The following is a 13,378-nucleotide window of genomic DNA, read 5'->3' on the forward strand; positions in this document are numbered from 1 at the left end:
ATGTTCTGTTGACCATCTCCTTCCATGCTGACAAATACTGCAGCCCCTTAGAGTAACACCTGAAACTAAGTTAGGTATTAAAGTCAGCCATCTTTTGTTTGTATTGTGGCATCATCCTTGGAGAAGATAAAATGCTGCTCAATGCTAGGCTCATACCAGCCTGAGACACATATTCTGAGCGCTCCATGATGTCTCTCTTCATATCGTCTAGGGAGGTACATCTCAGGTCATTTACACCCACATGGACTATGACTGAGTGCATGCTTAATGTGTTGAATCCTAGCCCCTGATAAGCAATTGACCATTACTCAGCCTGGTGAGAAGAACATAAGTGTGTCTCATGATGGAGTGTCCAATGACTCAGATGTTGGATTGTGTGGTGGCTTAGAAGTAGAGGCTCCGTGAGATATTAGAAGTAGAGGCTCCGTGAGATATGGCTACATGCGTTGATGTAGGTGTTGTTTTGAAAGAGTGCATTTCTGGCTATTGAGGGTATTTGTTATGTGTACCTTGTCTAGGAGGTCTTCGGGACTTAGAAAGGTTACATTTAAGTGCCTCGGCACTCTGCTTTGAATTGTGTGTGATGGGTGCAGCGTGTACTACTGACAACCTTATTGACATTAGAAGTACTTTTATGTGAGAACTTTGCCTCCAGTGACATTGTGTAACTACATCTCTCACATACCGTATCAGTTTGTTTGAGGATTAACTGGTTGTCAGTAAACATGAGGCAATTTCTCCATTGCCTCAGGATGCCCATATCCATTAAGCTGGTAACGGAGATGATGAGAAAGTTCATATCCATGATAACAGACCCATTTTTATTGATTACACAGTTGGAGTGAGAATATAAAGCAGTGTCAGGAGTATCCAGTTTGCAACTCTGGGGATAGTGCTTGTCACTACAAACTAGTTTCCCTGTGTGCAGTTAGGTATTGATGAAATTTCAGTACTGCTTTTACAGGAAAAATTTCGCTTAAGGTGTCCGTGTGTCCTTACCTTGTTTTTGCTATCTTTTACCCTTTTTGTTCTATACCTTCACTATTTCACTCTCTTCTTTTGCACTCCTTGCTCTAACCATCCCTTCCTATTGTCCTCTGTACTGTGTACTTTATTATTGTGGCTGCTATTGAGTCATTGTTATCTTGATAGAATATTTTGTTTGTATTAATAATAATTCTTGTTAGTTTGCTTGTCTGCTGTCATTTTTATTTGTCCAGGCCGAGACTGAAGTAGGCCATTTGGATCAGTGCTCTACCCCAGTTACCAGAGTGAGTAAATAAATAAAATAAAGCAGATCCATTGTATACACATATAAGGAAGAAATGTGCTGAAGTACAAGACACAGCACAAAGAATGATTTCCCATGCCATAGCAGGATTATAAAGTATAAAACAAAATTATTTCTTATGCCATAGTGGGAATAGAAGACATAGAAAAGAGAATTATTTCCATTGTCATAATAAGAGATCTGCCCATGTTTAGAATACCACCTTGGTAATGTTGCAACCTAGTTATGGACTCATATAGTTTAAGTTGTGATTCTTCCGTATTTTCAGACTTGTCTTTGTCACATATCCCGCAGTAAGAATGACAGCAGTAATCCACTAATGCACTTTATTTGTACAAGATAAAAATCAGATATTATTCATAGGAGTTGATTATACATGTTATTTCTTGTGAAAAGTTTAGGCTGCCTCATGTTTAGTACTGCTAGCAGTACAAAAGAGCACCGGTACTTCTTTGTAGCCCATCTTACTTTATTTCATGCCACATTCATCTGTGCTGGCAGTAACAAAACAATTATACCTCTAACAATGTGTAAAAGAAGAGGCTTGCAGTGTAGTCTGCCGGAATGTGGTTTTCACATGGGCGGGGCCATCTGGAGGAATGTCCCTGGACATTATCTTACTAAAGAGTGCTTTGTGTAATTGGTTTTGCCTCAAGCATTAGTATGTCATGGTGTCCCCACTGTCCTGTTGTATAACTTTGAGATCCCAGTACACAGAATCTCTTTTGGAAATATAAGGTAATGTAGCTGTCAGTACTGAGTGTATTTATTTCAGCCTAGGAGTCACAGAGTGAAATTTCACACTGGTGCACATTATTAAACCAGTTTTTATGAATAGTTTGTCATTGTTGTTAACCTTGAATAACAGCCATACTTACCTAAGTGATATATTTTTAGTAATTGACTCCTCCTTGGGAGGTTTCTTGTTTCTAACTAAAAACAATGGAAATAATGGCAGTTGTGTGCCTGCCTTTATGACTCCTAAGTTGTAAACATATGAAGGGATCGTGATAACACGTGCAGGTGTATTAACAGGTGTCTTGTTTCAGCACTTGCAATCTCATCACCTGTGAGTGGAGTACTTGTAGTCTGGGCTGAAAGAAAACGCGGAAAGTCATGTTTAATTGACAGGTAAGAACTACTTGACTTAATCTGGTCACAGTCACTTGTCCCTATTTCTGTGACAGATCAGAGCATGCAGATTAATTGGACTTCCATTCCTACTAGCTAAGCTGCTAGGTTAAGCTCAGTAGCACCCTGCTTTTTCATTTCATCAACAAGATTTGTAGTCCTCATAGTCTTAAAATTTATCTTTTCTATAGGATTCCTGAACAAATGCAGGATGGCCATTTATATATCTAAATTGTACCTTACCTGTCTTTCATCAGGTAGGCAGCTTTTACTTTTCGCTTGTCTTTTTTTTTATTATTATTACGCATTATAGCCTGGCTATTCAGAAAACCTCCACATTTGACTTCCTGAATTTCTGTGGCCTACCTTCTAGCTCACTGTTAAGGTGACTGACTTCTTTCTTACTGAAACATGACTCATCCTTAAGAGGTTCTGTTCCTGCGCCCCACATCAGATGTAGTAAGTGAGAGAAGCAGCCAGATGTTCTTCGTGTTTCACTGTTGCAGTCATTACATTTGGGTAATCTGCTGGCAGGTTGCCCTCAGTCAGCCTGATTAACAAAGTCTTGGTTCCTGCGTCAGTTGCTGTCCCTTCTTCCATGACATCAGGTTGTCAGGGGTATAAAACATGCAGTCGATGCCATTACATCAGCCTTTCTTGCTGTGCGGTGCCTGAAGCAGAAGCAGTTCACAAGTGTTGGTTGGCCAACTCCTGAAATTTTCATTTTCGAGTTTCAGAACCGAAGTCTTCAACTTAAAGCTAAGTACCCCATTGGGGAAACTTTTTCTTGCTCCTTACCGATGTCAGTAAAAGTTAATAATTGCATTACTTGTGGAAAGCAAATACCTCATAAGATTTTCATTCGTACTGTATTCCTTGCCTAGGCCCTGACCATGACGTACCTTGCTGTTGGTTTTGTGCTTTATTTAATCAGCGCACTATCCATCGTCTAAATATTTCGGTTCTCTGTTTAATTATCCATAAATGTTGTCAGTTAGACATCCGACTACCGGAATTCCAAAAAAACCCAAAGATAAAGACAGAGACAGGCCGCCGAGGTCCAAAACTGCTGACGACGGTTCTCCTAAGCCAGTCTCCAGTTTGCCGGTACTCAGTGAGGCACTTTCGCAGTCCCTGATACCCATTATTTCTGATTCACAGGCCTGTACTGAGGCCCATTTGGAATCCGGTATGCCGCGAGATACTTCAACTATGGAACCAGTGGATGTCTCTACCTTGGATGGGTCCGGAGCAGCTGTGCAGGCACCAGCTTCTGAGGGTGTATTCAGGCCTACAGACTTGCATATTTAATTGACTGTGGCTTCATTACTAAGGCCAAAATCTCAGTCCAAAAAAAATTATGCCCAGGCCACATGCTTAGGCCCCTATGCCTAAAAAACAAATTATACAAATGGCTGAAGATCTAATTAATCTAGTCAGGGGTAGTCAATCCTCCCCCTTCTAACAAGCCTAGAGCTGAGCTTGATTATGAATCTTCTGATCAGGAATCTGTTTCTTCTGATGACCTGGATTTGTCCATGCCTACTTATGAGGATTCCTAGTACTAGAAAATCTTATGCTGACAAATGGAAAAGATTCTGTGCCTGGAACCAATCTTTAGGGATGAGCACAGCAGCGCCCAATTTACCTCAGATTTTGCAGTACTTAACTGAGATGCTTCACAAGGGCCTGTCTTTATCCTCCATTAAAATCCACGTCTCAGCTATTTCAGCTCATTATAACACAGAACCTCCCCTCTTCTCTCATCCACTGCTCAAGCAGTATCTCAGAGGGGCAAAAAACTTGAGACCACCCAGGAGAGCTCCTACCCCTGCCTGGGACCTTAACTTTGTTTTGGAGAAACTCACTCTACCTACTTTCGAGCCAGCTGCTACTGCCGAGTTAAAATTTCTGTCTTGGAAAACAGCCTTCCTTTTAGCAATCACTTCAGCTAGAAGGATATCTGAATTGCAGGCCCTTTTGACAGTGGAGCCTCTCATCATCTTTCATGTGGACAGGGTATCTCTCAGGACCAATCCATCCTTCATGCCCAAGGTGGTTTCCAGTGTGGCTCTTAACCGGTCCATTCATTTGCCAACCTTCTTTCCCAATCCACAGAACAAAAGGGAACGGATTCTGCATTCCTTGGATGTGCACAGACAACTTAGATTATACTTGGACAGGACTAAATCTCGAAGAAAATCTGAACAACTGCTGGTAGCATTTGCTGCAGGGGCAGAGGGGAAGGCTATTTCAAAACAAACCATTTCTAAATGGATAAGCCATTGCATTTAATTCTGCTATAAGCACCATGGAAAACCTATCCCCCAGGGGATCAGATCTCATTCCACCAGGGCTGCTGCCTTTCTCAGAGGTGTTCCTACCAGGGACATCCTAGAAGCTGCTACCTGGAGTTATGTACATACTTTCACGAAGCATTATCATTTACCAATTTCCTCTAAATCCAGAGCTGGCTTTGCCACAGCTGTCTTTCAGGGCCTTGTAGCTGGCCCTAATGCTGTATAAACTCCTCCTCCCAGCCATAGCTTTGGGAATCTACCCAAATGTAATGACTGCAACAGTGAAACATGAAGAACGTAGTACAGTTGTGTACACTTACCATAAATGTAGATGTTCGAGTGTATTCACTGTTGCAGTCCTGGTTACCCCCCCTCCAGCCCCCTATTTTTTCTGGCTATTGCCTCTACTTTCCTTTACTATGCTTAAAAGCCTTTTTGGTGTATTTGCTTTTTGTTGGAGGTATACTTTTGTGTTTTTATGTTTATTTGCTCCCCATTAGGGGTCACCTGACATCTGGGGCAAGAAAAACTGATGTAATGGCGTCAGCTGCATGTTTTATACCCCTGACAACCTGACGTCATGAAAGAAGCACAGCAACCAATGCAGGACCCAAGTCTTTGTTAATCAGGCTGACTGAGGGCAACCTGCCAGCAGATTACCCGAATGTAATGACTGCAACAGTGAATACACTCTAACATCTACATTTATGGTAAGTGTACACAACTGTACTTTATCAGTCCCTGCAGCATGCAAGGAATTGGCTGTGTGATCAGTGGTTGTTTATCTGAAGTGCTGCTGTTCGGAGGAAGTCCTTCAAGTATAGGCTGACTACTGGCCATAGTTGTTGTTCCCATGTGATTTACTTCAGGCAAGGCACCAGTAGTATGACCCTACATAATACGCCTACCTGTACAGTGGTACTTGTGCAGTTGTTTTCAAAAAATGCTCCCCTTTACTGATTTAACTGTTACTTGGATGATTTCACTGTTTATGGAGCCAGGTACGTGACAGGATTTGTAAGCTGAATTGAAGTTAAACTTACTCCCGTGTCATTTTAGACAAATGTGTTCTCCCTTGGGACATACAGTGTCTTCAGAAGGCCTAATGCTTGAGTCTGATCACATGATAGCTGTTGCATACCTACAGCAAAAGATGTACAGATATTATGTTCTTGCCTGGACTTTCATTCAAGGTGTGTCTTGTTTATTCCTGCCTGTTTCACAGTTGTGGAGTCACTGAGGGTGTTGCTTTGTGGAACCTCTACCTTTATTTGCTTTGCTACTGTTCAGAAAAGTTTCACTATGATAAAGCAGTTAATTATTAGTAGCCCTGCATTATACATCCATACATACATAAATGCACCAAACCCAAATATTAAAGAAGAAGAGTAACAAACATAAGAAGTAGCACATTATGATACTGCAGTCAATAATTTCTCAGTTATTTTATGTACAATGTGAATATGATAAACCCCACATGTGGCCACGGTAGTAAGAAAATTATTCTGTGTTGCTCAACTTATAATTAAGGGCATGGCATCCAAGTCCAAGGAAGTCAAAGTTTGTTTTTATTCTGTCCTTATCCGTTCCATCATTGAGTATAAAGCCCCCCTTGGCATGCATCTGACCAAATATGTGCAACAGCTGGAATGCCCACAAAGGTTCATTACCAGGAGAATCCAGGGCATAAACATATTACCCTATATGGATTGCCTTGAAGCCGTATGGTGATCTATGCCTGGCATACAAGGCATCTTCGGCTCAAGCTCAAATGGACCTTTTGCACATCCTGAAAATGAGCAGCATCAGAACCACTAGAAACAATGATTTAAATTGTCCTTGTGAGATAAATAAGACAGATGTGTGTCTCCGAGGATTCCCATGCTCTAGAACAGGCTACGCGTCAATGTGAAGCAGAGTCCATCTGTAACCCTATTTAAGTGTAACCTCGACCAATGAATGGAAAATTGGAAATTCACTTCCTCATCCGGCCTCCCTCTTTCTGATAGAAGCAGGCGGTAATATGCAAACCAACATATCCCACCCCCAACAACCTTTAGAAACTTCCTAAATTTTATACCCCTCCTAATAAACACCCATGATACATAGGGCCAAGAACAAGGACTACTACTAATAAAAAAAGTTAGAAGTTCCACAAAGCAACACCCTCCGTGACTCCACAACTGAGAAACAGACAGGAATAAACAAGACACACCTTCAATTAAAGATTCTGCTTGCACAGCTAGGCTTATAAAGGCCCAAGTGGTCATTAGCCTAGTATAAAACTATGCAATCATGAGACTTATCCGAGTACAATTCTTTGATTCTGGGGAAAAGTCTAGAGTGAAGCATGTTAAAAGGAAAGGATGGACAGAGTTTGAGTGGAAGAGGAGGAAGAATATTAGTGCTGGAAGTGATGATGGAAGTTTGTCTAACTAAGGGGACTAAGAAAAAGCATAACAGTAGACTCAAAGAAAGAGGAGTTGTTTCATACATACACGGTTGCCCCATTTTGAAGCATTTACATTGTGTTTGTTTGAAGAGATGGGTTCTTAACTCAAGGCAGTATTTGTTGAATGAAATTATGGAAGTTACTTTTTTTCTGGAATGTCTCCCAAAATATTTTGAGTGAGGACTGTGAAGGAGTGTTTGATGCAATTTAAACTAGTGTGTGTGGTCGGCACGTTTGTAGTAGAAACTGAAATGAAAGTAACTAAACTGTAAAAGAGAAGCAGTCTTTATGACAACCTGCTTGCAAAGTTTGGAAAAGTCTTCATATGAATGAGCTTAAAGATCAGAGTACCTAGAAACAAGATAGCTTTCTGTGGGATGGGATGCAATTTGGCTTTATTTTTTCTTTTTGTGGGGTGATGGAGTAGTGTTCTAGTTTTAGTGAAAGGGTTATGAACCTGCAGGTGTAGTTTGACATTATATGAAGAGTGGTGGGATTCCTTTTTGTGGTCAACAAAATAAATGGTAATTCATATTCCCATTGTGGTAGTGGAGTTCCTGTGCCATTGGTGACTCGGACTGTCTGTGATAGGAAGTGGAAATCTTCCTAGCCAAGAACAAGAGGTTGTTAACGTTTTTACCTGATAAATACAATAAGGTTTTGAGAAGTATGTGTTAGAACTAACCACATTCCTGGGTATTTTTAGTTAATCCTCATGTTTCTGACTCTGGCATCAGTGCAGTTATTACTTACTGTCATGCAGACAGAAAAGAGAAAACTGCTGTGAAGCAGAATGGAACTAATCTTTTGTTGAACAAGAAGCTCTTGCCTGTGTTTTGGCAACAGACAAGTGGTAAATGTGCTTGTGGTTACATTATTTTATATTGAAGACAGCCCATAGTCCACTAATTACATTCTTACACCCTAAGGATTGGGAAGAGCTGAAATGTGTATAGCCAGGTGGTCTAGCAAAAACAGCATCATCAACCCCTATTTCCCATTTTCTATATGGGTCATGGTGCTGTGTTAACTGTCGCCATCTCTCTAGATTCAGTGCCACACTGCTGCCTTCTTTGACACTCACGCATGACTGTCGCAGATCTCGTCTCACACAATCCATCCACTTTTTTGTTGGATGCCCTTGTTTCGTCTTGCTTTCTTCCTGTCTGTCCCAAATCTTCACCAGATTGTCTTCTGCTTTTCTGCAGATACCCAAACTACCATAATGTATTCTCTTCGATCTTTTCTGCAATTGGAACTACTGTGGCTTCTGCTCTTATGTCCTCATTTCTTCATCTGTCCCACAGTGTACAACTTACCACCCATCACAGGCACTTCATTTCCATCACCTCTAACTTCCTCATCTGCTCTGCCTTTACTACCCAGGTTTCTGTACCATGCACTGGTACAGGTCACACCATTTATTTGTACACATTACTTTCTAGCTTCCTTGGTATTCTTCTGTCATACACAATCTGACATCCCTTGTCTGGCCAGTAATCAAGGAGCATGAATCCTTACCACTGACACTGGAGAGGAATGTTCACTCAGGACAAAAATGGATACACCCAGTATTTCCAGCTGTAGCTCTCTGCATCAAGCACAATTTCCCTTAAGTGCACACAGGGAACACACTCAGTCCAGGGTCTGGGTTTCTCTCTGTCTTTCTCTCCCCAGGTCCCAAGAAAGGCTCCCCACTAGCACAGCTGCAGAGTTAAGTCTTCAGACAAGTGTCCAAGCCAAGTCCTCCACCACTCTCTCTGTGAAACCAGTGTTTTGTGTGTCTGCTCCAAGTAGCTGACACACTCTCTGAGATTTGATTTGCACACAAACACACATCCACACCTGGGAAAGGCTGGCACAGGTTTACTTGCTATGCTCCCTTCTGCCCAGACTATAAGGTAATTACTGCCATCAAAGGCTGTTACAAGCGTACCCAATTATAAGTGAAATGAATATTAATATGAATGGTAGTTTGTCAAATGCAGTAAAGCTTTCAGGAGTGGCCACAGAGTGACCAAATAAATACTTTCAAAGGTAAAAATATTCTGTAAAGGACCAGCCACAATGAAAAGGTGTAATATATTTAATAATAAAGGAACATGAAAATACTAAATACAGATTTGCAGTAGACACCTGAGTTTCAGTCACAGAAAATATTAAAAATACATTGGACAGGTTCACATAGTTACAGATAAACAATACCTAACTAATCTCATTATATTTTCCTGACTGATCTCAAGAGTTACTATTCACTGGTCACTTACTAGAGCAAGGCAAAATTAAGTAGGTGAGTGAATCTTCGATGTCAGGTTCCCAAAACAGACTAGACTGCCCTGACACTTCAGTCTTGCCTAGTATTAAATATTACTTTTAGTGATGGATTATAGAATGACATCACATACATCTGGTCATCTGACTTATGGTTCCCATTGCTAAAACCTGCCAAGATTAAGCACTTATTTCTCAATAATACACACACACAGAGCCTTGCTAAGATTTGCTGCATCTCCTGAAAATCATAAACCCATAAAAAAACCTGCACTCTTCCTGCAGGAGCTAATAAACCATACTTCTTACAGACATTGCATCTCTGGCTATATTCAAAACTGTGAGATAACATCTTTATAGCCTAGGTCCAATAATTTAATTTCTTACTATTTTTCAAAGTTTGAGATTAACCCCTTCTCTTCAAGTATCTTCTGTTAAAACATATACATTTAAACAGTTACAATAATGCATGTACATTTCTTTTTCTGTCCATACTGTTGGTACATTTTTAACCCAAGGAGCTTTACAAATACATTTTTCAGCACAAGCATCTCTACAAATCAGTTTGATATGCGAATTGACATATAATCCTTTACAAAATTCCAGCTAACTGTGCTGACATATGTTACATATCCATTTCCCTACTTCTCCTGGCATAGCTGGCAATACCTCACATCATCATACTACACCTGACACTCTGCTAATTGGCTGCAGCCCCTCAGATTCTAGCTTTGACCACTTCATTCAGACTTCCCTTTCCCCTCAACCACCCCTCTCAGATACTTGAAGCTGTTAACTTTTTCCACTATCTTCCCTTCTATTTCAGTTCTCAGCTTCTTCTGAATTCCCCAGTTTGCTGCCATTACCACTGTTGTAGCTGTACTCAGTTTCATCCCATATTCCTTCAGTTTTGCATTCCATTCCCCTATCCTTTGCTGAAGCTCCTGCTCAGTCTGCTTGTAATGTGATATCATCTGCATACAGCAGTGTTGTTGATCTGTCCACCTCAGTCTGTTTGCTAATGTATTCCATCACCAGTATGAACAGCAGTGGATTCAGAGCTGAACCCTGATGCACATCCACCCCCCAATGGGAAGCCCTCTGTCAGACCAAACATTGTTTTCTCTTGACTCATTGGGTCCTTATACACAGCCTGCAATAATTCTATCAATGTTTCTGGTGCTTCAAACCACTGCAAAGCTGTCCAAATCAGCTTTCTTGGGACTTTTTCATATGCCTTCTCCCAGTCTAGGAATGCCCAATTGGGCTCATTCCTCATCTCCAGCTTCTTCTGAACTATTTGTCTCACTGCAAATATTGAGTCAATTATGATGTATCCTGATCTGAATCCAAACAGCTCATCTCCCATCTTACTTTTTCACTAGGTCTGTGTCTGCCCACCCTTCTTGGGTTCAAAAGCTACCTGTCCAATAGGTATCATTCAGTAAAATGGCACTCCATGCTTTCTTCTTACTTCCCAGTCACCACCAGTATACCACAAGGCTCTGTCCTTGTACCTGTCCTCTTTAACATATTTCACCAACACCATCTCTATATCCACACAGCAAGCCATCTCAATACAATACAATACACAGATGATTCCACTCACATTTGCACATCTGACAACATAGAACACCTCTACAAATTAGTAAGGAAGCTTTAACAGCCATCAAAACATGGCCTTGTAACTCACAACTCATGCCCAACCCAAAAAAGACCAAACTACTATACTTTTTTTCCTCCAAATCCCTCTCTTATGGAAAAAAAAAAAACAACATTTAAAGTCCTGTCTCTTGATAATACAACCATTGAAGTCACTTCTCATAGCAAATTATTAGGGGTGATAGTGGATGATAATTTTGCATTCATCTTGCATATACAAAATTGCATAAAAAAACTCATCAGAAGCTAGGGTTGCTTTATGCAACTAAAACTACACTTACCACTACTTATCTCCTTCCCACTCTTCTTTATGGTGCTATCATCCTTACTAACCTCTAGGCGTCACAATAATTACAACTTTAACAATGCTATATGAAAGTTGCTAAATTTGCAGTAAATACCTCTTTCAGAGTCCACCACTGTACATCACTAAAAAGCCTAACTTGGTTAGAACTGCTTGATCAACTAACATATACACAACTTCTTACCACCTGTAAAACTAGCCAGCATCCATCTACCTGTCCAACACTAAAAAGCATTTTACACAACTTTGTTTCCAGTTGCTCATTGCGATCCAGTGACCAAAAACTCCTGTCTGTCTCCAAACCTAGCAAATCTGCTGGGCACTGTCTGTACTCGTACAAGGTAGCTAAGACCTGGAACTCCTTACCAGTATCCATCAGGTCAGTACCCCCCCCCCTCCCTTATTTCAAAGCTACTCTGAAAGACTTCCTAGCTAAAATCTGGTTATGTTCTTGCTCAAAACCAGGCTAACCTGTATCCCTAAATGTGAACAAGTACCTTTTCATTCCTTATACCTCCTTACTCTCCCTTCTTCACTTACTTCCTTACTTTTATCATATTCTCTTCCCTAACTTTCTCTCAAAATGTACCGTAAGCCTGTTTTCCCTCACTTCATATTGCAATTCCTGTTTGTATTAAACTACTTTTAATTTCTCTACAAACTTTCTAAAATTTCTGTAAATATTAAACGATTGTCATGTAACTTGTATCAGTTCTTAACCAATGTTTTTATATTAAGTCTAATTTGTTATAATTATTGAAACTGCAGATATTTTTATTTTATTTCTGAATATTGTAAAATTATTGTTCTTAAAATGTTTTATAATAATTTAGAGCTTTTCTTCCCAGCCCTCCACTGAAAAAGGGCTTGTACCCAGTTGGACTTTTCTAGTAATCAAATGTCAATAAATAAATAAATTCAATTCCTCTGAATATTTCTTTTATCAGTCACCCTCTCCAGAACTTTCATGCAAAGTGACAGGAGTTTGATACTTCTGTACTGCCCACAGTTGGTGAATGTCCCAACTGTTCTTGCACACATGCACTAGTATATCTGTTCTCCAGTCACCCAAGATACACCCTTCTATCCACACTGCTGTGAGTACCCTCAGGAGCCATTTCTCCCATAAGTCACCAGCATCTTTATCATGTCTGCTGTGACCTCATCTGAGCCTGCTAATTTCCCTGAATTAATTTTTCTTATTGCTGTTCTTATTTCTTCTATGGTGGGCTCCTGTCCTCCTCTCACCATAGGCTGTGTCTGGGGCAGTACAGCGTCTGTGGGGTTTTCTTCATTCAGAAGCTGCTGGAAGTACTCCATCCACCTACCATTGATGTCCCATGGACTGCTGAGCAAGTTGTTGCTGTCATCCCTTATGAAGGGCATCTAACCATCTTTATCTTTCTGTCTTTGCCATGCAACCTGATATAGTTTCTTTGGGAAACCGACCGAGTCACTTTCCAGAAGCTGGTAGAGTGCCCATGATGTCCTGTACTTTGCTATTGCAACTACTTTCTTAGCCTCTATGTTAGCCAACCAGTATTCTTTTCTTGCCTGGTCCATCTTTTCTGTCTCCCACTTTTTCTTGCACTCATCCTTCCTTTTGATGACTTCCTGGACTTCTGCATTCCAAGACCAGCTTTCCTTGTGTACCTTATTTCCATACCTGGCTCAGCCACATATATGTTCTGTAGTCCTCACACATGCTGTTTTGAGGCACTTCCATTCTTCTTCAGCTTCACCTATTTCCTCCTCTTCATGAGGTGCTAGAGCTCTTAGTAATGCCTTGAACTATTGTACATTATCTCCAGTCAACTTCTAGGTCTTCAGCCTGGTCTCTGTTGATCTTAGAGCCTTCTCTGACAACTACTTGCAGCTGATTTTTGCAACCAGTGGTCTGTGCTGTGTGATGACTGTTTCACTGTGGATGACTTTGCAATCACTGGTTCTACCCCAGTGCCCTTTCT

General features: G+C 40.7%; 1 long non-coding RNA gene across 1 annotated transcript in view; it reads left to right on the top strand.

Moving 5' to 3' along the window:
* Nucleotides 1-2,350: 2,350 nt before the first annotated feature.
* LOC122791749 overlaps nucleotides 2,351-13,378 on the top strand; it is a 231,628-nt gene continuing 220,600 nt past the window's right edge. The window contains exon 1 of the long non-coding RNA XR_006363193.1: nucleotides 2,351-2,422. This is a non-coding gene — a long non-coding RNA (uncharacterized LOC122791749). The remainder of the gene's footprint in view (nucleotides 2,423-13,378) is intronic.

Source organism: Protopterus annectens, chromosome 17.part0 (assembly GCF_019279795.1).
Source record: "Protopterus annectens isolate FY-2018-M chromosome 17.part0, PAN1.0, whole genome shotgun sequence".
Classification (NCBI taxonomy): domain Eukaryota; kingdom Metazoa; phylum Chordata; order Ceratodontiformes; family Protopteridae; genus Protopterus; species Protopterus annectens.